The following is a 24,551-nucleotide window of genomic DNA, read 5'->3' as shown; positions in this document are numbered from 1 at the left end:
GTAAGTGTCAGTGTTGTGATGGCTTCGTCTTCATGGTCTCGAAATGGTGAACTTCAAGATTTAAGCATTTTGAGATTATGAAATGAAATCAAATATATATATATATATTTTTATATATATATATATATATAGAGAGAGAGAGAGAGAGAGAGAGAGATACAGGAATGTACAATTAGCTTCACATTTTTTTGTGTTTCTCTCATACAATCTAAGTTTAAATTCAAGAAAAACTTCTAACGCTCCTGGACTTCATGTAAACAAAGGATGGGGCTTTGTCCACAATGTTAATTAGATAAGGGTTTACTGGGACTATAACTCATTTTTTTTAATAACATTTGTGTTACTGTAATAATCCAGAGATTATATCAAGATGCAGCTATTTTTTCATCTGTCATTCTCCATGGACTTTTTTTAATATTCTCCTAACAGGGAGGTTGAGTGAAGGTGCTTCAATCCTTTTTAGTTCTGCAATGGGTTCCAGGATGTTTTTTAACATCTGACTTTCATAGTCGCTCACACGGAAATTATTCTCTAAATTATTCAAGTTCCTCAAAAAGGGTTCCACCTCTCTGGTAATTCTTGTTACTCTACAGCCCTGGGACCTCACTACATTATACTTGTTTTTGCAGGATGCAGTCTTTTACTGTGGAGTAGCAAATTAACTCTTGCTTGTTTTCTGAACAAACCAGTAGTTATTCTGTTATTATTGGTGCCCTTGGAAGTATGCATATCTAAGAAAGTGGTTGAAGTAGAGCAGTGGGAAAAGGTAAATTTCGGGATGGGTGTAGTTTGATAATATCGCCAAGTTGCAAAGTGTCACCTTCCCACACAATAAATATATCATGAATAAAATGCAAATAGCATGCAATATGCTTCATGTAATATGTGTTGTTTAACACAAAGTCCTCCTCCCATTTGCCCAAGGGTATGTTAGCTATGCTTGGAGCCATGGCAGCCCCCCCATGGCTATACCAGTTTTTTGTTTGTAGTGTTTGCTATTGAAAGTAAAATTAAAATCCATTACAAGATTAATGAATTTCCTTAACTTTTCAGCTGTGCCTGTGTACCTTGATTATGTCTCTTAAAGGATTCCATAGCTGTTGTTATACAGTAATTGAGGTACTGTGTATAAGGAGTCCACATTGGGATTTTTATTTGAAACTTATCTTTCAGTATGTGCAGTAGCAAGTCCCGGCCAAACCCAACCCACCATCCAACAATCTGTAATGTAATGTACAGTAATATTCAAACTGATGCCAGCATGAACATTAATTGTCTATTTGTAGTTTGCCCTTTTCCCCAAGGTAGTGCAATCACTGAGTTGGTATATTTATTTTGCGGGGGCTGTGAGGGTGGACCTCCTACATGGGGGATGCAGGGGGCTTGCCCTCCTGCAAAAACAAAGGAAAAAAATATACTTGCAGTTATCCCACAATTGCCAATAACCTGGCAGATAGGTTCAGTGCAAACTTCACCCCCACTCACTCCCCAAAGGGCCCATCACTATAACAGAAGAATGCAAAGCCCCTGTAATCACAGCTGCACAAGTAAAGACCGCACTCTCCAAAGCCAAGAACACAGCATCCATGGGACCTGACAGCATCCCAGGCTGTGTTCTGCATGAACTACAGAATGAACTGGCACCCCACCTAAGTACCATGTTCAATCATAGCCTCACTTCAGGCTTTGTGCCTACTGAATGGTGCACAGTGACAGTTATCCCACTCCACAAAGGGGGTGCCACCACAGACCCCAGGAACAACCGCCCCATTAGCCTGATGAGCCTGGTCTGCAAGGCCATGGAATGTGTCATCTTGGAGCTTATAAACAAGGACATAGGTAACCTCCAAACTCTGGACCCCACTCAGTTTGGGTTTGTAAAGGGTAGGTCATGTCTCCTAAACCTGATTGACTTCTTTGAAGCAGTCACCAGAGCCGTGGACGAGGGTAAGGTAGTGCACACAGCCTATCTTGACCTCGCAAATGCATTCAACACCATCCCCCACTCTGGAATTATAGATAAACTCACTAGACTGGGCATAAATCCCTATGTCACAAGATGGGTGGCCAACTGACTCACTGACAGAACCCACAAAGTGAAAGTAGCTGACTCCAAATCCAACTTCAGACCAATAAAAAGTGGAGTACCACAGGGCTCAGTCCTGGGTCCTCTCCTGTTTGACATCTACTTCTCAGAAGTCCAGGCTAATACAGCAGGTCTTTGGCTAATGCAGTTCACAGACAACTGCAAACTAGGTGCCATAATAGAATTGACTAATGATGTGGACATTCTACAAAGGGGCATCACTGAGACTGATGCTTGGTGTTAAAGTCATGGCCTCAAGCTTAATGCCAAAAGTCCATTGTCATCTTGTTTTGGAAAAACACTGTACCCATGAACTATCACACAGACGGTAGCCTACACCAAAAGTGTGATAAGAGACCTTGGGACACAGGTGGACAGTAGTCTCTCCTTAGTAATCACATTGCCACAGTAGCCAGGAAATCCTTCTACATGGCACACCTCATCACAAAGGGGTTCACTTCCAGAAAAAAAGAGGTCATTGTTCCGCTCTACACATCCCTCATCAGACCCATTATAGAGTACAATGCCCCATTTGGCATGTACCTCACAAGACATCTACAACAGCTAGAAAGGCCACAGAAATACCTCACTAAGAGGATTACCAGCCTCAAACGGATGCCATACACAGATCATCTCAAAAAACTTTAGCTCTACTCCATCGCTTATCGCCTACTCAGAGGCGACCTCTACCTAACATATAAAGCCATGTCAAACGCAGATCTGTTGGACATACTACACTTAAAGAAAACTCCACAAGAACCATGAAAACTCAGAAATTTTGAATATGTGTAGTAATAGTAATGGGTATGAAGGAATTCAAGGAATAGTGGCCTATGTTAATGAAGAGAGGGTATACAATAAGGACACGCCTAGTATAAGTAGCAATAGTAATAATCATGGTAAAAATAATAATAATAATAATAATAATAATAATAATAATAATAATAATAATGAATTACTAGGACGAGGTGTACCCTTTTGTCCCCTAGTGACTGCTTATTACAGGGACATGTCAATACTTCAGGATATTATCAGAAAGAATTGGAATTATATTTTACAAGAAAATTTGGGTAATGTCCTGTGGGACTGTCCAAATATAGTATATAGGAGAGGACAGAATTTAAAAGGTATTCTGGAAAGATCTGGCAAATGTAGGATACAAGGTAAAATGGCAGCCTTTGGTATGTGCTCACAATGTAGTCATATTTTGTCTACAACTCACATACAGATTTGTGATAAGAGAATATATATCAGGGGAAAATATAATTGCAATTCTCAGGCAGTGGTCTATTTGGCACTATGTAAGGACTGCCCGGCGTTTTACATTGGTAAGATGCAACGCAAATTAGCACAGAGGATCTATGAGCACATGTACAAAATCAGACAGGCTAATGAGAAAAATGCCTTATATAGGCATATTAAAACATGCTCACATCATACCTTTAAATTTGTGGTCTTGGAACAGGTAAAATATAATAACCGGGGAGGACCATGGAAAGTATATTTAGGGACCAGGGGACTTGGTTGCAGATTTTTACCAATGCAAGCAGTCCCCCTGGATTAAATGAATTAGTATCTATCACTAGTGCACTAAAATTAAAAGTTTATGATAGTAAAGATGTTAGTCAGTATATATATATATATTTTATGAATTTTACAAAGGTATGTACATTATTTAGTTCATGTTGGTATAGAAGTTTTTTGTAAAAGATTTTAATGTGTATATGTTTGTTATTAGCTTTTAACAATGAGAATGTGTTTCTTTAATGGAAGTGAATCAATTGGATCTGGGTTCTAATTGGATTGGAGAATCAGCTGCAGATATATAAAAATGTAATGGCAATGCATTTATTTGTCTGAAGAAGTCTGGTGATGTTCACCAGACGAAAGCACTTAACCTAATAAATTCTTTTGTGTGCCTGATACAGCCTGCTCAGTTTTATTACACTTAAAGAAACCCTAATCCCACTGAGCCACACGCTCCAGGGACCTGAAACTTGCCACCACAATAAACAAAACATGCTGAAGGGATAGATTCCTGTCCCAGAGACTTTCCATGCTCGGGAACAGACTACCCATTCATGTCAAGCAAAGCTCCTCATTAGCCCTCTTTAAGAAAAATCTCAACAATTGGATGGGAAATAGAAAATTCACCCCGGGGATCACTTCTACGGCACTGCTAGACAGGGGTGCAAGAAAATAACTTTCTTGGGTGGCAAAAGTCAAGAAACTTTTTTGGCTAGGCTTATATAGGCCTCAGATCCAATAGCCTAGTACCTACTTATGAACCTATGAACAATGGATGTATGCATGATTAACAGTCAATGTATGCATGATGTCACACTGAAGTCTGCATGGCTATCAATCATGCATCTTTTACATACCACGACATGCCCATTTCACCTGTCACTCACTCAGGCAACTCCCACTTTTGTGCAGACCGGCCAGAGAGGTACTTTTCTAATACAATACCCCACATCGATAGTTAATAAAAAACTGTCAGCTTCCAGTGTAATGTTTTTTTTTATTTTCCTCAAAAAAAAATCCATCACATTTCTTATGTATGAATTATTCTTTTCTGCTAAAGTTTTCAGCAAGTAGTCAAGACAAATGGCTGTGGCTTCAGTAAGGGAATCTCCACTTGCCACCAATGGTCTATAGGGTGGGTCTTCTCTGCTCTTGTGTGGCTTTGGTGTTTCAAAAAGTTAGGTAAATGAGGGTGATGGGCTCCATAATTGCTTATAAAGATTTTCAGTGATGTCTTTCTTCCCATAATGTGGTGATACTAGTGTTCCATACATTGTCAGGTGAAGCCCCACCATTTGTTTACAGGAAGGCCAGGAGCATTAACGTTTTGTTGATTTTATACCTAGATTATATGAGAGAAACAGTAAAAGATATGAAGTTTAGTGCACATTCTCTCTCTCTCTCTCTCTCTCTCTCGATATATATATATATGTGTGTGTGTGTGTGTGTGTGTGTGTGTGTGTGTGTGTGTGTGTGTGTGTGTGTGTGTGTGTGTGTGTGCATATATACAACAAGGTGATAGGTTTTATTGCCCTTATTTAAAGAAAATCATTAAGACCACTGTAGGGTGAGACTGCTACATTGCAAAGGTAATTTATTTACAGGGCACAGTGCAATGCATGTGATGCAATTTATGTGGGCAAGACTATAAATAAATTTAAGAATAAGATTTCATGTCATCTGGCAGAAATCCGCTTTGGTTGCAAAAACAATGCACTAGTCAAACCCCTTTCTCTGCATAGAAGATACACAGTTTTTTTCAAATATTTTTCTTTTTCTTCTTCTCTTGTATTATATACATGTTACAAGATCCATTCATTATGCAAGATACAGTACAATCATCATTTTCTTAAGAAGAATTCAGACATAGTCAAGTACAGCATGTATCAAGAGAATTTTCAGTATTACAATGAAAATACACTAACATCCTATGTACACTATTACAAAATAGTGCTACAAACAGTCATTTTCTAATTAACGTTGTCACAGTTAACATACTGTTCAATAAGGATATATATATATATATATATATATATATATATATATATATATATATATATATATATTTAGAACAGAGGTGACACAAAGCTCATGAGGGTGATTGCTTTTGTGCCCTTTTTCATTTAACAATCACAATAATTTGTCGTTCCATATTCAGCTAATCTTTCAAAATATGATCCAAGTGAAGACTCTAATTTAATTTTAGGAAACAGGAATGCTTACTTTGCTTATTCATTATATACTTATGTGCTGATAAATACTTTACTGCCATACTTCTGAAACCCTCCCATGATAGTTTGTTTCAATCTAGCCATTTCTCAGTAATATACAATTTTACTAGAGCTTAATTTTGTTTATTAGAACTAGCCAATTTTCTAGTTTCAGTACTCAAATCTGTTTCTTTGAGCTCGGCAATTATTCAGAACTCGTAAGCACTAAATAAGCTACAAATTACTCCAGCACTCAACTTTCCTCACTTGTCTAGAGGAAAACAGGTTTTAGTTCTTAATAAATAAACACCTATCCAGGCATGTCTGAGGGTCAGCTCCCGGTGTTTTCTCCTGTCTACCTGATGAATCTGAGCATCTTGGGGCAATGCAGCAATTGCCTCGTGTACACAGACAACCCTCTCCTCCTACCACCCAACACTACAACCTGTGAGAGATGCATTATATAACCAAACTGGAATCAAAGCTCTCTTCACCCAAGACTTGACTAGACAGTCAAGTGGAGAAGGTAAACACTTGCACCACACCACACTCATCACATAGTCCCTCAAAACCTACATCACCAAAACACACACATAGAAACACAAAACACACACCTACATTCGCAGAGGCTCTCAAACAAATCTACCCAAGCAACAGGGACCTCCAAAGCAGAAACACAAGCAACCTCTACTCCCCAACACAACCCAAATGACACATAGCCCACAAACTCAGTGTGCCACTCAACCACAGCCCATAAGGCATAACAACATACCCAACACTCTAGTCATAGGTGACTCTATAGTCAGGAACACTGATGTTCCACTCACCAGGCTAAACAAGGAGAAAGCTACTGTCAGCTGCCTGTCAGGTGCCAGGATCCGCTGCATAACACATGCACTCAGGTCTCTCCACAGCAAGTACAAATATGACTCAGTCACTGTCCATGTTGGTGTGAATGACCTGAGACATACCTCCAAGGATTACATGAAAAGAGACATGAAGGAGCTGTCCGATCTTGTAGCCCAGTCAAGTATGACCCTAGCCCTGTGTAGCATCCTGCCATCACCCAGAATGATGCCACAGTACAAGGACAAAATGATTGACTTCAACAATTGGCTAAGCTTCTGGTGTCATTGTAAGGGGATCCAGTATCTGTCTGCCTGGGATGACATGATCGACAAACCACGATGCTTTGCCAGAGATGGCATGCACCTGTTGCCCTTGAGATTCCGGATTTTGGCTAAGGCTCTTGCCACCCCTATAGTGCCTTTTTAGGCAAGATTCAAATGACGAATTCACCACCATGACAGGTACAAGCAAGCAAAATCTGAGGGTAATGCTACTTAATGCTAAAAGTCTAAACCTCAAAATGCACTCACTTGTGGCATCCTTAAAATGCAGAACCTCAACATCTGTGCAGTGACAGACACCTGGTTCAAGGCTCCAGAGAGCACCCTTGCATTACCATGCTGTAATTCATACCACACCTTTTGGCCACCTAACCTGGACCGAAGCACTAAAGGTGGAGGCGTGTCCATATTCATTAAAGATATCCACACCTCCAGGCTAGTTGCTCAGCATAATGCATCTGAGATTATCCAAGTGCAACTAACTCTGGGCAAGACTGCAATGCAAATTGTAGCTTGCTACAGATCCCCCACCATGCCCCAGGATTCCCACACCTCATTTCTTGATACACTGGAAAATATTAGGGTACAACCTAACACCCTAATAATGGACAATTTCAACTATCCCACCATTAACTGGGAAAACTACTCATGTTCCACCTCTTGTGCGCAACATTTTATGGAATTCATAAACTCCAGTGCCTTGGATCAACTTATCCACACCACCACCAGGGGCAGCAATATACTAGACCTGGTCATTACCAACATGGGCAACCAGTGTTCCACACCAGAGGTCAATTCCTCGTTGGTCAGATCTGACCACAAGCAAATCACCCTAGACAGTCACATCCCACCCCCACCCTCCATTAGGGAAACCACTGTAAATTTTTTTTCCAAAGCCAACTTCACACTTCTTAAGACAGAAGTGGCAAACTTCACGACACCCATGTTGATGGACAATAGAGATACGACTGCTGAATCCTATACAATTGCACTTTATAAGCACTTACATGAGTGCATGGATCATGCAATCCCTAACAGAGCCAAGATGCTATCCTCCAAAAAAAAGGAAGACAATCTGGTGGTCCCCTGCTCTAAACAAACTACAACAGAAGAAAGAAACTGTTGCAAAAAAAAGAGTAAAATTCCATGATTGGAGGAACTCCATGGTCAGCCTCATTAAGAAGCTGAGATCCCTCATAAAATCCTCCAAAGCTAGTTATGAAAACAAAATCGTCACTGATTCTAAAGACAACAACAAAGCATTCTATAGCTATGTCAAAAATCTCAATGGCAACACTCAGACCTGCTGTGAGTTACAGCACAATGGCACTAAATATTCAGAACCAACTGATATTGCCAACATCCTGGCAGATAGGTTCAGTGCTAACTTTACCCCCCTCTCATCCCCTAAAGGGCCCATCTCTATACCGGAAGAATGCAAAGTACCTGTAATCACGGCTGCACAGGTAAAACACACACTCTCCAAAGCCAAGAACACAGCATCCATGGGACCTGACAACATCGCAGGCTGCATTCTACATGAACTACAGAATGAACTGGTACCCCACCTAAGTACCATGTTCAATCATAGCCTCACCTCAGGCTCTGTGCCCACTGAATGGTGCATAGCAATGGTTATCCCACTCCACAAAGGGGGAGCCACCATGGACCCTGGGAACTACCCATTAGCCTGATGAACCTGGTCTGAAAGGCTATGGAGCATATCATCATGGAATTTATAAACAATGACACTGGTAATCTTTCAAACTCTGGACCGTACCCAGTTAGGGTTTGTAAAAGGCAGATCATGTCTGCTAAACCTGATAGACTTCTTTGAAGCGGTCACTAAAGCTGTAGATGAGAGTAAGGTGGTTCACACAGCCTATCTGGATCTCACCATGGCTTTCAACACCATCCCCCACTCTAGAATTATAAACAAACTCACTAAACTAGGTATAAATCCCTATGTCACAAGATGGGTTGCCAACTGGCACACTGACAGAACCCATACTGTGACAGTAGCAAACTCTAAATTCAACTTCAGACCAGTGACAAGTGGAGTACCTCAGGGTTCAGTCCTAGGTCCTCTCCTGTTTGGTATCTACTTCTCTGAAGTACAGGCTAACACAGAAGGTCTTTCGCTAACAAAGTTCGCAGATGACTGCAAACTAGGAGCCATAATCAAAACTCCTAACAATGTGGACATCCTACAGATACCTAGTGTCAAAGCCATGGCCTCAAGCTCAATGCCAAAAAGTGAATTGTCATCCCTTTTGGTAAAAACACTTTACCCATGAACTACCACACAGGTGGTAGTCTACTTAACACCAAAAGTGTGATAAGAGACCTTAGGACACAGGTGGACAGTAGTCTCTCCTTTGATAATCACATCGGCACAATAGTCAGGAAATCCTGCTATGTGGCACACCTCATCACAAAAGGTTTCTCATCCAGGAAAAAGAGGTCATTGCTCCCCTCTGCTCGTCACTCATTAGACCCATTATAGAGTACAATGCCCCTTTTGTTATGTATCTCACAAGACATCTACAACAACTGGAAAGGCCACAGAAATACCTCACAAAGAGGATTACTGGCCTCAAACAGATGGCCTACGCAGACCGTCTCAACAAACTCAAGCTTTACTCTGTCGTATATCGCCTACTCAGAGGCGATCTCTGCCTAATATACAAAGCTATGTCAAACCCAGAGCTGTTGGATATGCTCCATGTAAAGAAATCCCAATCCCTCCAAGCTACACACTCTAGGGACCTAAACCTTGTCACCACAATAAACAGAACATGCTGGAGGAATAGATTCCTGTCCCAGAGACTCCCCATACTCTGGAACAAACTACTTATCTATATCAAACAAAGCTCTTCATTAGCACTGTTCAAGAAAAATCTTGATGATTAGATGGGAGATAGGAAATTCACCCCGGGGATCACTTCTGTGGCTCTGCTTGACAGGGGCACAGGAAAATAATTTTCTTGGGTGGCAAAAGCCAGGGTACTGTTTGGCTAGGCTTATATAGGCCCTAGGGCCAATAGCCTAGTACCTATCTATGAACCTATGAACCTATAAGAGAGTAGTTAGAATGTGCAGGTTAAACTTGTGTAATTTTTGAGACGTAATATGCAGAATTGTAAATTTCCATGATAATGTGGATTGTTGATATCCCATATTTCCCTAGTCTAACTCTCAATGAGCACCATAATTTATAAGTGAATTTGCAGCTCCAGAAGATATGGAGTAAATCTACTGTTTGTGAGTAACAGCATGGACAGTTTGGAAAGATCTCTGAATTGAAGTTAAGTATTTCTGGGGTGAAACAAGTAAAAATACGTAGTGGCTAAAACAAATGAAAAAGCCGTATTTATTCACTTTATTGATAAATGCTTTTCATTTACTTAAAATAGTAAACTTCATCAGGCAATTTATACAAAGAATTATATCCTTTTTATACTTTAAAACAAAACATCCCTTCCTTTCAGAACAGGAAATGATGTAATGCTCCATAAAAACATTTCTGCAGCCTAAAACACTACCTTATCATCACCAACAATTACGATTTATATTTAATTAATTACAAAACAATTATTTATAAAATAGATTTTATTCCTTAAACACAATAAATATTCATACATGTTAAACAACCCACTATAAACCATAATTTAACTTGATGTAGAATTAATTAAAATTAAATTGGATTTGATATAGCCACTAAGTTAAGCAAAGATTGAACTGAAACTAAAATTCAACCTTACCCAGCAACTTGACAACAATCAAGTTTGACTGAACTGGAAATAGGAACATGACAGATATAAACCTTCATTTATCTATTTAATGCCTTCAATTTAAGAAGACTATTGATTGTGTAATAATCATTGTATTCTGGCCAGGCATATGAATGTGAACCCCTTGCTTAGCAAATTCACCATATGTTCATCAATGTTTGTATGTATGTATGTATATATATATATATATATATATATATATATATATATATATATATATATTTATTTATATGAGTATTTATTGTGTTTAAGAAATTACATGTACTGTTTTAAGTAAATGAAAAGCACTTAACAGTAAAGTAAATAAATATGGCTTTCTCATTCATTTTGGCTGCTAGGTTACAAAGACGTGCATCTGGAGCATTTCTCCCCGGGCCTCCGCTGAAAATTGGCTTTGTTCCAAGTCGGACTTTCCTAGTTAACAAATGTTAAATAAATAAAAAATAAAAATAAAAACAATGTATATTTATTTGTTTGTTTCAGTTTTTGTTGATTTCCAAGTAGTATTTCTGGAGTGAAGTAAGCATTGCTGGTAGTCACTAACTGAGTGTATATGAGTTTTTGAAAGAGATTACTTTTAGTGTTGCTTCAATAGAATTAGATTTTGTTTTCAGAGCAACCATTGATCTTATCAATCCAGTATTTTGAATACAATAATGATGATTGGTATTTAACAGATATTATTAACTTATAAGTGTTAGATAGCATCTTTTTCTTTAGGCATAGTAAGTTCCATAAAATAATATATGTATTTAAGTATTTTCCATTAGCTTCAAAGTCACTGAATATTGAAGTAAACACTTCCCTGATTTGCCTTAGCATTATGACATGTCCTTTTAGAATGTTGAGAACATTCTTTATGTCTTCTAAATACTTTTTGCTATGTCTGTAAATATCCCAAATGTTACATTCCTTAATGAGTGAATAGCTGTTCAGGTTTAACACATTTTTATTTAATGTGAGATTTGGTTCAGATGTAATGTTTGCAAGAGGATATAAGTACTTGTTAAATTTAAAACATCCAAAAATGTCTGAAACATTATTATTCTATGTTTTAAGGAGAAGTGAAAATTGCTCTCCTTTAAGCTCTCCTGATTTAAGAAAAGAAGGGCTTTGGGATTAATTTTACTGTTTTTGATATAGTTATACCATTATCAATAGTGGATACCTTTCTTACTATTGGGATTATAATCAACAACTTGTATAATCCTGTTTGCACATATTATGTCATAATATAGATTGAAATCAGGTAATCCCAATACACTCCTTTCTTTCGGATGCATAAACTTCTGGTAACTAATTCTGACTGACTTAGAATACCACAAGAAATTAACTAAAGCTACATTCAATTTCTTAAAAAAGGTTTTCTGGACTATTAAGTTTGTTGCCATTAACTGAATTAGTAGCCTTGAAAGAATATTAATTTGTATAATTGCTCCTTTCAAACGGTAAAGTAGCTTAATTTTTCTCCATCTCTGGATATCCTGATCAATGTCTGACCAAACCTTTAGTAAGTTATTCTTAATGGATAATTTCAGGCTATGTTCAAATGTGATACCTAAATATTTCAGGGAGTATTTTTAACTTTATTCCCAAATCTGGAAACTAAGAGTAAGTGTGGTTTACTGGATTGATAGGCAAAATTAAAGACTTTATGGGGATAATTTTGTAGTTTGAGACTTTTGAGAAGCTATTGATTGAGTCAAGAATTTTGCCTAAGTCTGTGTTAGGGAGTGAGAAGTATAGATTTAAATCATCAGCAAAGATTGTTAGTACAATTTTTTTCTTAAACATTTCTGGGATATGATGATACATTTTTTGAGTTATAAGTAAAAATAGAGGTAGGGTGATAACAGACATCCTTGTCTGGTCCCATTTAAACTTTTTATTAGATTTGAATTTGTCTTGTTTATTTGTAGAATTGTGTATATGCTCTCATATAAAAGTTTTATTATATTTGTAAATTTGTAAATTCTTGTGGTATATCAAAGTTTAGTAATACAGAGAATAAAGAGAATTTTGTTTATTAGAACTAGCCAATTTTCTAGTTTCAGTACTCAAATCTGTTTATTTGATCTTGGCAATTATTCAGAACTCATAAGCACTAAATAAGCTACAAATTACTCCAGCACTCAACTTTCCTCATTTGTCTAGAGGAAAACTGGTTTTAGTTCTTAATAAATAAACACCTATCCAGGCATGTCTAAGGGTCAGCTCCCAGTGTTTTCTCCTGTCTACCTGATGAATCTGAGCATCTTGGGGCAATGCAGCAATTGCCTCATGTACACAGACAACCCTCTCCTCCTACCACCCAACACTACAACCTGTGAGAGATGCATTATATAACCAAACTGGAATCAAAGCTCTCTTCACCCAAGACTGGACTAGACAGTCAAGTGGAGAAGGTAAACACTTGCACCACACCACACTCATCACATAGTCCCTCAAACCCTAGATCACCAAAACACACACATAGAAACACAAAACACACACCTACATTCGCGGAGGCTCTCAAACAAATCTACCCAAGCAACAGGGACCTCCAAAGCAGAAACACAAGCAACCTCTACTCCCCAACACAACCCAAATGACACATAGCCCACAAACTCAGTGTGCCACTCAACCACAGCCCATAAGGCATAACAACATACCCAACACTCTAGTCATAGGTGACTCTATAGTCAGGAACACTGATGTTCCACTCACCAGGCTAAACAATGAGAAAGATACTGTCAGCTGCCTGTCAGGTGCCAGGATCTGCTGCATAACCCACGCACTCAGGTCACTCCACAGCAAGTACAAATATGACTCTGTCACTGTCCAGGTTGGTGTGAATGACCTAAGACGTACCTCCATGGATTACATGAAAAGAGACATGAAGGAGCTGTCCGATCTTGTAGCCCAGTCAAGTATGACTCTAGCCCTGGGTAGCATCCTGCCATCACCCAGAATGATACCACAGTACAAGGACAAAATGATTGACTTCAACAATTGGCTAAGCTTCTGGTGTCATTGTAAGGGGACCCAGTATCTGTCTGCCTGGGATGACATGATCGACAAACCACGATGCTTTGCCAGAGATGGCATGCACCTGTTACCCTTGAGATTCCGGATTGTGGCTAAGGCTCTTGCCACCCCTATAGTGCCTTTTTTTAGGCAAGATTCAAATGACGAATTCACCACCATGACAAGTACAAGCAAGAAAAATCTGAGGGTAATGCTACTTAATGCTAAAAGTCTAAACCTCAAAATACACTCACTTGTGGCACTCCTTAAAATGCAGAACCTCGACATCTGTGCAGTGACAGACACCTGGTTCAAGGCTCCAGAGAGCACCCTTGCATTACCATGCTGTAATTCATACCACACCTTTTGGCCACCTAACCTGGACCGAAGCACTAAAGGTGGAGGCGTGTCCATATTCATTAAGGATATCCACATCTCCAGGCTAGTTGCTCAGCATAATGCATCTGAGATTATCCAAGTGCAACTAACTCTGGGCAAGACTGCAATGCAAATTGTAGCTTGCTACAGATCCCCCACCATGCCCCAGGATTCCCACACCTCATTTCTTGATACACTGGAAAATATTAGGGTACAACCTAACACCCTAATAATGGGCAATTTCAACTATCTCACCATTAACTGGGAAAACTACTCATGTTCCACCTCTTGTGCGCAACATTTTATGGAATTCATAAACTCCAGTGCCTTGGATCAACTTATCCACACCACCACCAGGAGCAGCAATATACTAGACCTGGTCATTACCAACATGGGCAACCAGTGTTCCACACCAGAGGTCAATTCCTTGTTGGTCAGATCTGACCACAAGCAAATCACCCTAGACAGTCACATCCCACCCCCACCCTCCATTAGGGAAACCACTGTAAATTTTTTTTCCAAAGCCAACTTCACACTTCTTAAGACAGAAGTGGCAAAATTCACGACACCCATGTTGATGGACAATAGACATACGACTGCTGAATCCTATACAATTGCACTTTATAAGCACTTACATGAGTGCATGGATCGTGCAATCCCTAACAGAGCCAAGATGCTATCCTCCAAAAAAAAGGAAGACAATCTGGTGGTCCCCTGCTCTAAACAAACTACAACAGAAGAAAGAAACTGTTGCAAAAAAAAAAAAAGAGTAAAATTCCATGATTGGAGGAACTCCATGGTCAGCCTCATTAAGAAGCTGAGATCCCTCATAAAATCCTCCAAAGCTAGTTATGAAAACAAAATCGTCACTGATTCTAAAGACAACCACAAAGCATTCTATAGCTATGTCAAAAATCTCAATGGCAACACTCAGACCTGCTGTGAGTTACAGCACAATGGCACTAAATATTCAGAACCAACTGATATTGCCAACATACTGGCAGATAGGTTCAGTGCTAACTTTACCCCCTCTCATCCCCTAAAGGGCCCATCTCTATACCGGAAGAATGCAAAGTACCTGTAATCACGGCTGCACAGGTAAAACACACACTCTCCAAAGCCAAGAACACAGCATCCATGGGACCTGACAACATCGCAGGCTGCATTCTACATGAACTACAGAATGAACTGGTACCCCACCTAAGTACCATGTTCAATCATAGCCTCACCCCAGGCTCTGTGCCCACTGAATGGTGCATAGCAATGGTTATCCCACTCCACAAAGGGGGAGCCACCATGGACCCTGGGAACTACCCATTAGCCTGATGAACCTGGTCTGAAAGGCTATGGAGCATATCATCATGGAATTTATAAACAATGACAGTGGTAATCTTCAAACTCTGGACCGTACCCAGTTAGGGTTTGTAAAAGGCAGATCATGTCTGCTAAACCTGATAGACTTCTTTGAAGCGGTCACCAAAGCTGTAGATGAGAGTAAGGTGGTTCACACAGCCTATCTGGATCTCACCATGGCTTTCAACACCATCCCTCACTCTGGAATTATAAACAAACTCACTAAACTAGGTATAAATCCCTATGTCACAAGATGGGTTGCCAACTGGCACACTGACAGAACCCATACTGTGACAGTAGCAAACTCTAAATCCAACTTCAGACCAGTGACAAGTGGAGTACCTCAGGGTTCAGTCCTAGGTCCTCTCCTGTTTGGTATCTACTTCTCTAAAGTACAGGCTAACACAGAAGGTCTTTCGCTAACAAAGTTTGCAGATGACTGCAAACTAGGAGCCATAATCAAAACTCCTAACAATGTGGACATCCTACAGATACCTAGTGTCAAAGCCATGGCCTCAAGCTCAATGCCAAAAAGTGAATTGTCATCCCTTTTGGTAAAAACACTTTACCCATGAACTACCACACAGGTGGTAGTCTACTTAACACCAAAAGTGTGATAAGAGACCTTAGGACACAGTTGGACAGTAGTCTCTCCTTTGATAATCACATCAGGACAATAGTCAGGAAATCCTGCTATGTGGCACACCTCATCACAAAAGGTTTCTCATCCAGGAAAAAGAGGTCATTGCTCCCCTCTGCTCGTCACTCATTAGACCCATTATAGAGTACAATGCCCCTTTTGTTATGTATCTCACAAGACATCTACAACAACTGGAAAGGCCACAGAAATACCTCACAAAGAGGATTACTGGCCTCAAACAGATGGCCTAGGCAGACCATCTCAAAAAACTCAAGCTTTACTCTGTCGCATATCGCCTACTCAGAGGCAATCTCTGCCTAATATACAAAGCTATGTCAAACCCAGAGCTGTTGGATATGCTCCATGTAAAGAAATCCCAATCCTTCCAAGCTACACGCTCTAGGGACCTAAACCTTGTCACCACAATAAACAGAACATGCTGGAGGAATAGATTCCTGTCCCAGAGACTCCCCATACTCTGGAACAAACTACTTATCTATATCAAACAAAGCTCTTCATTAGCACTGTTCAAGAAAAATCTTGATGATTAGATGGGAGATAGGAAATTCACCCCGGGGATCACTTCTGTGGCTCTGCTTGACAGGGGCACAGGAAAATAATTTTCTTGGGTGGCAAAAGCCAGGGTACTATTTGGCTAGGCTTATATAGGCCCTAGGGCCAATAGCCTAGTACCTATCTATGAACCTATGAACCTATAAGAGAGTAGTTAGAATGTGCAGATTAAACTTGTGTAATTTTTGAGACGTAATATGCAGAATTGTAAATTTCCATGATAATGTGGATTGTTGATATCCCATATTTCCCTAGTCTAACTCTCAATGAGCACCATAATTTATAAGTGAATTTGCAGCTCCAGAAGATATGGAGTAAATCTACTGTTTGTGAGTAACAGCATGGACAGTTTGGAAAGATCTCTGAATTGAAGTTAAGTATTTCTGGGATGAAACAAGTAAAAATACGTAGTGGCCAAAACAAATGAAAAAGCCGTATTTATTCACTTTACTGATAAATGCTTTTCATTTACTTAAAATAGTAAACTTCATCAGGCAATTTATACAAAGAATTATATCCTTTTTATACTTTAAAACAAAACATCCCTTCCTTTCAGAACAGGAAATGATGTAATGCTCCATAAAAACATTTTTGCAGCCTAAAACACTACCTTATCATCACCAACAATTACGATTTATATTTAATTAATTACAAAACAATTATTTATAAAATAGATCTTATTCCTTAAACACAATAAATATTCATACATGTTAAACAACCCACTATAAACCATAATTTAACGATGTAGAATTAATTAAAATTAAATTGGATTTGATATAGCTACTAAGTTAAGCAAAGATTCAACTGAAACTAAAATTCAACCTTACCCAGCAACTTGACAACAATCAAGTTCGACTGAACTGGAAATAGGAACATGACAGATACAAATCTTCATTTATCTATTTAATGCCTTCAATTTAAGAACACTATTGATTGTGCAATAATCATTGTATTCTGGCCAGGCATATGAATGTGAACCCCTTGCTTAGCAAATTCACCATATGTTCATCAATGTTTGTATGTATGTATATATATATATATATATATATATATATATTTATATGAGTATTTATTGTATTTAAGAAATTACATGTACTATTTTAAGTAAATGAAAAGCACTTAACAGTAAAGTAAATAAATATGGTTTTTTCATTCATTTTGGCTGCTATGTTACAAAGACGTGCATCTGGAGCATTTCTCCCTGGGCCTCCGCTGAAAATTGGCTTTGTTCCAAGTCGGACTTTCCTAGTTAACAAATGTTAAATAAATAAAAAATAAAAATAAAAACAATGTATATTTACTTGTTTGTTTCAGTTTTTGTTGATTTCCAAGTAGTATTTCTGGAGTGAAGTAAGCATTGCTGGTAGTCACTAACTGAGTGTATATGAGTTTTTGAAAGAGATTACTTTTAGTGTTGCTTCAATAGAATTAGATTTTTGTTTTCAGAGCAACCATTGATCTTATCAATCCAGTATTTTGAATACAATAATGATGATTGGTATTTAACAGATATTATTAACTTATAAGTGTTAGATAGCATCTTTTTCTTTAGGCATAGTAAGTTCCATAATGTAATCTATGTATTTAAGTATTTTCCATTAGCTTCAAAGTCACTGAATATTGAAGTAAACACTTCCCTGATTTGCCTTAGCATTATGACATGTCCTTTTAGAATGTTGAGAACATTCTTTATGTCTTCTAAATACTTTTTGCTATCTCTGTAAATATCCCAAATGTTACATTCCTTAATGAGTGAATAGCTGTTCAGGTTTAACACATTTTATTTAATCTGAGATTTGGTTCAGATGTAATGTTTGCAAGAGGATATAAGTACTTGTTAGATTTAAAACATCCAAAAATGTCTGAAACCTTATTATCCTATGTTTTAAGGAGAAGTGAAAATTGCTCTCCTTTAAGCTCTCCTGATTTAAGAAAAGAAGGGCTTTGGGATTAATTTTACTGTTTTTGATATAGTTATACCATTATCAATAGTGGATACCTTTCTTACTATTGGGATTATAATCAACAACTTGTATAATCCTGTTTGCACATATTATGTCATAATATAGATTGAAATCAGGTAATCCCAATACACTCCTTTCTTTCGGATGCATAAACTTCTGGTAACTAATTCTGACTGACTTAGAATACCACAATAAATTAGCTAAAGCTACATTCAATTTCTTAAAAAAGGTTTTCTGGACTATTAAGTTTGTTGCCATTAACTGAATTAGTAGCCTTGAAAGAATATTAATTTGTATAATTGCTCCTTTCAAACGGTAAAGTAGCTTAATTTTTCTCCATCTCTGGATATCCTGATCAATGTCTGACCAAACCTTTAGTAAGTTATTCTGCATGGATAATTTTAGGCTATGTTCAAATGTGATACCTAAATATTTCAGGGAGTATTTTTAACTTTATTCCCAATTCTGGAAACTAAGAGTAAGTGTGGCTTACTGGATTGATAGGCAAAATTAAAGACTTTATGGGGATAATTTTGTAGTTTGAGACTTTTGAGAAGCTATTGATTGAGTCAAGAATTTTGCCTAAGTCTGTGTTAGGGAGTGAGAAGTATAGATTTAAATCATCAGCAAAGATTGTTAGTACACTTTTTTTCTTAAACATTTCTGGGATATGATGATACATTTTTTGAGTTATAAGTAAAAATAGAGGTAGGGTGATAACAGACATCCTTGTCTGGTCCCATTTAAATTTTTTATTAGATTTGAATTTGTCTTGTTTATTTGTAGAATTGTGTAGATGCTCTCATATAAAAGTTTTATTATATTTGTAAATTTGTAAATTCTTGTGGTATATCAAAGTTTAGTAATACAGAGAATAAAGTTTAAGTTTATTCTGTCAAAAGCTTAACAAGCATCTAAAGCAAGGGCATAGGTAGGGTTTTTATACTGTTTAAATAATAAGATCATTGAATCTAAAGTTAACGTGTTGTCACATGTCTGTCTGCCATTCATACATCCTGATTGTGCACATGATATTATGTTAAGAATACCTTTTTAATTTGTTTGCAAGTATTACAGCTAAAATTTTGTTGTCTAGATTTATGTGAGAGATAGGTCTATAACTTTGATGGTTTTTAAGATCAGACTTGCCTTTAGATATAAAAATTATCATCGATATATTTAAATGTAAATCTGTAATGACATATTCTCTTATGTAATTTTAGATTTTTAATAAGACTTCTGATATCTTTTTCCCAAATGATTTATAGAATTCTGCTGTATAGTCATGTGGTCCAGGAGCTTTACTTGTTTTCAGGGTATTTATTGCTGAAAGGATTTCCTGTTGTGTGAAGGAAGCTCTAGGTGGATCCCTTTGAACTTGACTAATCTTTGGGAATGTTAGATTCCTTAAGAAGAGACCCCTGTCTAAATCAATAGTTTTTAATTTTTGTGGAACATACAAGTTTGAGTATACATCTTGGAAAGTTTTAATAATATCTTGATTATTACTATATGTATTCCCTTGGAATTCTATTTCTGTTATCATAGGGGACTTGTTCATTAATTAACCTTACCAATAATTTTGATGGAGTTTGTGCCCGATCTGAATACTTTGGTAGGGTTTACATTCCTGAGAAGAAGGAGAACTGCTCTGCATGCATTGTTTTATATATATATATATATATATATATATATATATATATATATATATATATATATATATATATATATATATATATATATATATATATATATATATACACACACACACATCTTTTTGTAAGTTATTCATTTGTTCTTCTAGTAATGAGTTTTTTTTTTTGATTGATTCTTCTATTCCATTTATTTTATCTTTAATTCTGGTCTCTTTTATTTTTAATATTGTTTTATAGTATGATGCTTTCATTATTAAAATTCCCCTGAATTTAGCTTTGCTTGCTGCCCATTATATATTGTAGGGAATATCAGTAAGTGTTAGGTCATGCTCAAGTTCCTCTAATTTAGTATTAATTTCCTGAATTATATCTTTTTTTCTGTAGCAAGTTTGGCTTTAGGGACGAGTTTGTACTCCCTTTTTTAGATTAAGATTATTAAGATCACTAAGCCAAAGTATTTTAATTGTAATCTTTGCATTATCTTTACATTATCTGTACAGTAGTTTATTTGCACCTTGAAGAAAATCTCAGATATCAGAAAAAAGTCAAGTCTGGACCACAATTTATAGCACTGAGAATATTATTTGTATTTCATTGCTGATGATTTTTTTGTTTTGGTAGCATTACTGGTCAAATAAATTTAAAGTCTGCTATTAGGTCATTTATTGCTAAAGAGGCCTGGGTGTTAAAAGTTTTGCTTCTACTTCGTCTATCTGTTACAGGATCAATTATAGCATTCTAGACACCTCCTATAATATAGTAATAGTTTGTAATTATAGTTAGAATGTTATAGATTTCCATAATAAAATATTTTTGTTTTGCACATGTACTATACAAATTCAAGAAACAAAGTGGTTTCTGTAAACTAGAAATTTAATTGAAACAAATAGCACCACCTTTCATTTATATCTGAGTCCTGATGTATAACCATCTCTTTAAATTAATTTTTAATTAAAATAGCCGCCCCCTTACTATTTGTTTCACTACCTGGAACTATTATTGGTTTTATCAATTTTTTCTCCCTCTCATGCCTCCAATCATCCTTTAACATATGAGGCTTTTGTAAGAATATAACATTTGTTTCTGATTTAAATGCTAAATGGATAAAAAGTTTCCTTTTCTTTTCATCTTGTATCCATTTCACATTCCATGAGTCAATTATCCACATCTCATTTTTCATATTATTTCCTTCTTAATATTAATTTGTTTAGATATATCCTCCTTATATTTGCATGAATAATGTTTTTAGTGTGAGCAAATATGTCTCTATTCATGTAGCACTAAACCCTTCCAGTTCTACTCCTGTGCCTACCCATAAATCTACCTAGACCGGAAGAGAATAACAGGTTATGACCAGCAGGTATGTTTCTTCTTTTGCAAGTTAGAGTTAGGGATTTCTTTATACCTCTAAATAATATTTTTTTCAAAACCTTCATACTAAAGAAATGATAGTTGTGTGCACCAAGATTAGCATCTCCTTTCTGATCACATTTCCTGTCTTGCAGCTCCCTAGTTTGAAAGTATTGCTCAAATTCTACATCTTTCATTTAAAAGGTTAATCTCCTTCCTGTAACTGTGTGTTTCTGTCTTATACCTTGATTTAAGAGTTAAATCAAAATTATTTCTTGAATTGCATTTTTTCATATGATTTAGTACTTCATGGATTAGATATTTGCAATAACACTTTCCTATTTATTTTCATTTACGGTAGTAATACATATACTGTGCACACTCTTGGTCACTGGTTTGAAGAAAACAAATTTAGGCGAGAAAACAATTTTCTAAAACTCTGTCATTCATTGTTTCAAAACACATGATTAACTGACCATTTGAATACTCTAGATACCAGGGAAGACTGGCCTATGCACCCTGGGATTAGTTGTGACAAAATACTATTATTGCATCGAATGGCATTTCATACTAAAATAAAGGCATTTGTAGATCTGTAACACTGTTTAAACAGCATCAAAATACACATTTCCTAACCCAGGAACACAGAGTAATATACCCTTATTAAGACAACCGTGATACCTTAAATGCTTGATAAATAGCAAAGAAAGTTTTTCTAAATATTTAAAATCTTTAACTCCTTGCACAGAAAGCATCTGCATTAGCTTAGAACTTTTTACCAACAACCAGCATAAGGAGCCATGCAATGATTGTTATTGCATGGTCTTAATAAGAATGAGTTTGCAACATGTTTATTCCTTTGAAAGTGAACTGTTTTTAAAGTTTTGAATACTCAAAGTAATTATAATCATCAGGTTACTCAGTTTCAGAGAAGGACAAAACCCTGGCAACTCTAAATACTAAACATAGTTCACATTACTCAAATGTTTATATTGCCTATAGTGTCTGGTTTACAGTCTGCTAGTTATTTCATATAGAAATTACCAGAGGATACAAGGGTTATGGGGTTTTATTTATACCATAGTTAGGCCCCTTATAGTGAAATTTGTACAACTTGCTTCACAATTACCAGAATTTTCACCATGCCCATAGTTTTTCAAAGATTACTGCAAGAACCATTTGAGGCAGAGACTTAAAGCTTAACAGTTTGACTCAGCCCTAAAGAAACTATAACATTCTAATGTTTAGCAACACTTATTAAAAAGTGTCTGAGGTTTACATAAACCTGCTTTATCATACTATGTCATATATGCAAAGGGCCATTAATGTTTTAGTTGTTACACCTTATTTTCTCGATTTCTGTGTTTTATACCTTGCTAGGGCTGCTTCTATGCTAGGTAAGAACATAAAAAATTACCAATTGTAGGCAAAAAGAAGTTAGAATATGTAGCTCTATGTCTTATTATTTGATAGATATGTTATGTTTCAGCTCCTTTAATGATTCAGAGCCTAAAACTACATACTGCCATGCATTCTTTATCTTTTACCTTCCAAGATTTTACCATATTTTGTAACCATTTAAGTGACATCACTAAATTGAGCAATTTATAGTCTTTCAAAGTCCATGTTCCTTTACATAATAAAGTCACTCTAGGATTTACCAAAATGGAACCATACTTTTGCACAGAGTTGAAACTCTTCACTACCATCCATAGATGTTTTGTATTTATAGTCAAGAGAAATAAATATTTGTCTGCCATTCTCCATATTTTACAGTTCAACTTCCAGTAATTCTTTTCAATTTGGTAAGATTTCTTAAGAGATTTGAATAAACTGGTTTTCATTTTCAACCTGAGTCACTTTGAAGTAAGAAGAAAAGTTGTTTTTTCTTTAAACATTTGTTTTTTGAGCCATATATTTGACCTTATTTAACTGAAAAATAGCCCAGTTTGAGGGGGAAGGGAGAGAAAACAGCACAACCTTGAAAATGTGTCCATGCATGTAACAGGATCCTCCAAGGAATTTGAACATGGTACACACATCATTCCAATTTTTAGCCCCACCCCCTTCGGTTAGGAGAAAAAATGTCCCATCTGTGCTATGGTTTTTATATACTTCCAGGACTGTCTCATTACAAAAAAATCTTACCAGTTACACCTGTTGAGATTTTATTCAGGTTTTAGCATCTGGCAATTCATTGAAGATTTTCATAAACTTTGCTTTTGTTCCTTTCACCATTTCAATTGACTGTTTAACATTGTTATTGGAAGACTAATGTGTTTGAATACATCATCTGGAATTTTTTTTTTTTTTGCTATTAGGTAAGCACAGAATGAAGATAGTTGTTTCCTTTGCTACTTTATTTGGAAGGGTAGGTCCTGTGCAAACTTTATTTTGCTTTCATTCCATATGATTTTTTTTTTTTTCTGCCATGAGAATTTTGTAAACATCTGGGTGATTGAGGAACTTTGCATACATTTGTCTGGGTTTATCTAAGCTTTGTGTTTCGTGTCGAGCTCAATGTGCATCTCCATCTCACCAGGTTCTGAATCATTTTCTAAAAGGCAACCCACAACTTATTTTATTGTTTCTAATAATTGTGCCTGTTCATCTTTCTCTGGGATGCCTTGAATTAATCGTCTTCTTCTGGAATGCCTCAAATTAATATATTGTTCCTTCTGCTGCTTGCCTCTAAGTCAAGGATTTTTGTTGCATCTCATAAATCTTTTTAGCATTTATTTCATTGTCTTTTTGGATTTGATTTATTTTTAACTCATTTTCAGGCACTTTCACCTCCGTGATATCTAGTTGTGAAGCTATTGGACTTATTGTGTGTTCAAACTGTGAAAGTTGGTCTGACAGATTTTGAATGGCTATTTATAGCA

Source organism: Protopterus annectens, chromosome 17.part0 (genome assembly GCF_019279795.1).
Source record: "Protopterus annectens isolate FY-2018-M chromosome 17.part0, PAN1.0, whole genome shotgun sequence".
NCBI classification, from domain to species: Eukaryota; Metazoa; Chordata; order Ceratodontiformes; family Protopteridae; genus Protopterus; species Protopterus annectens.
This window is presented reverse-complemented; position numbering follows the sequence as displayed.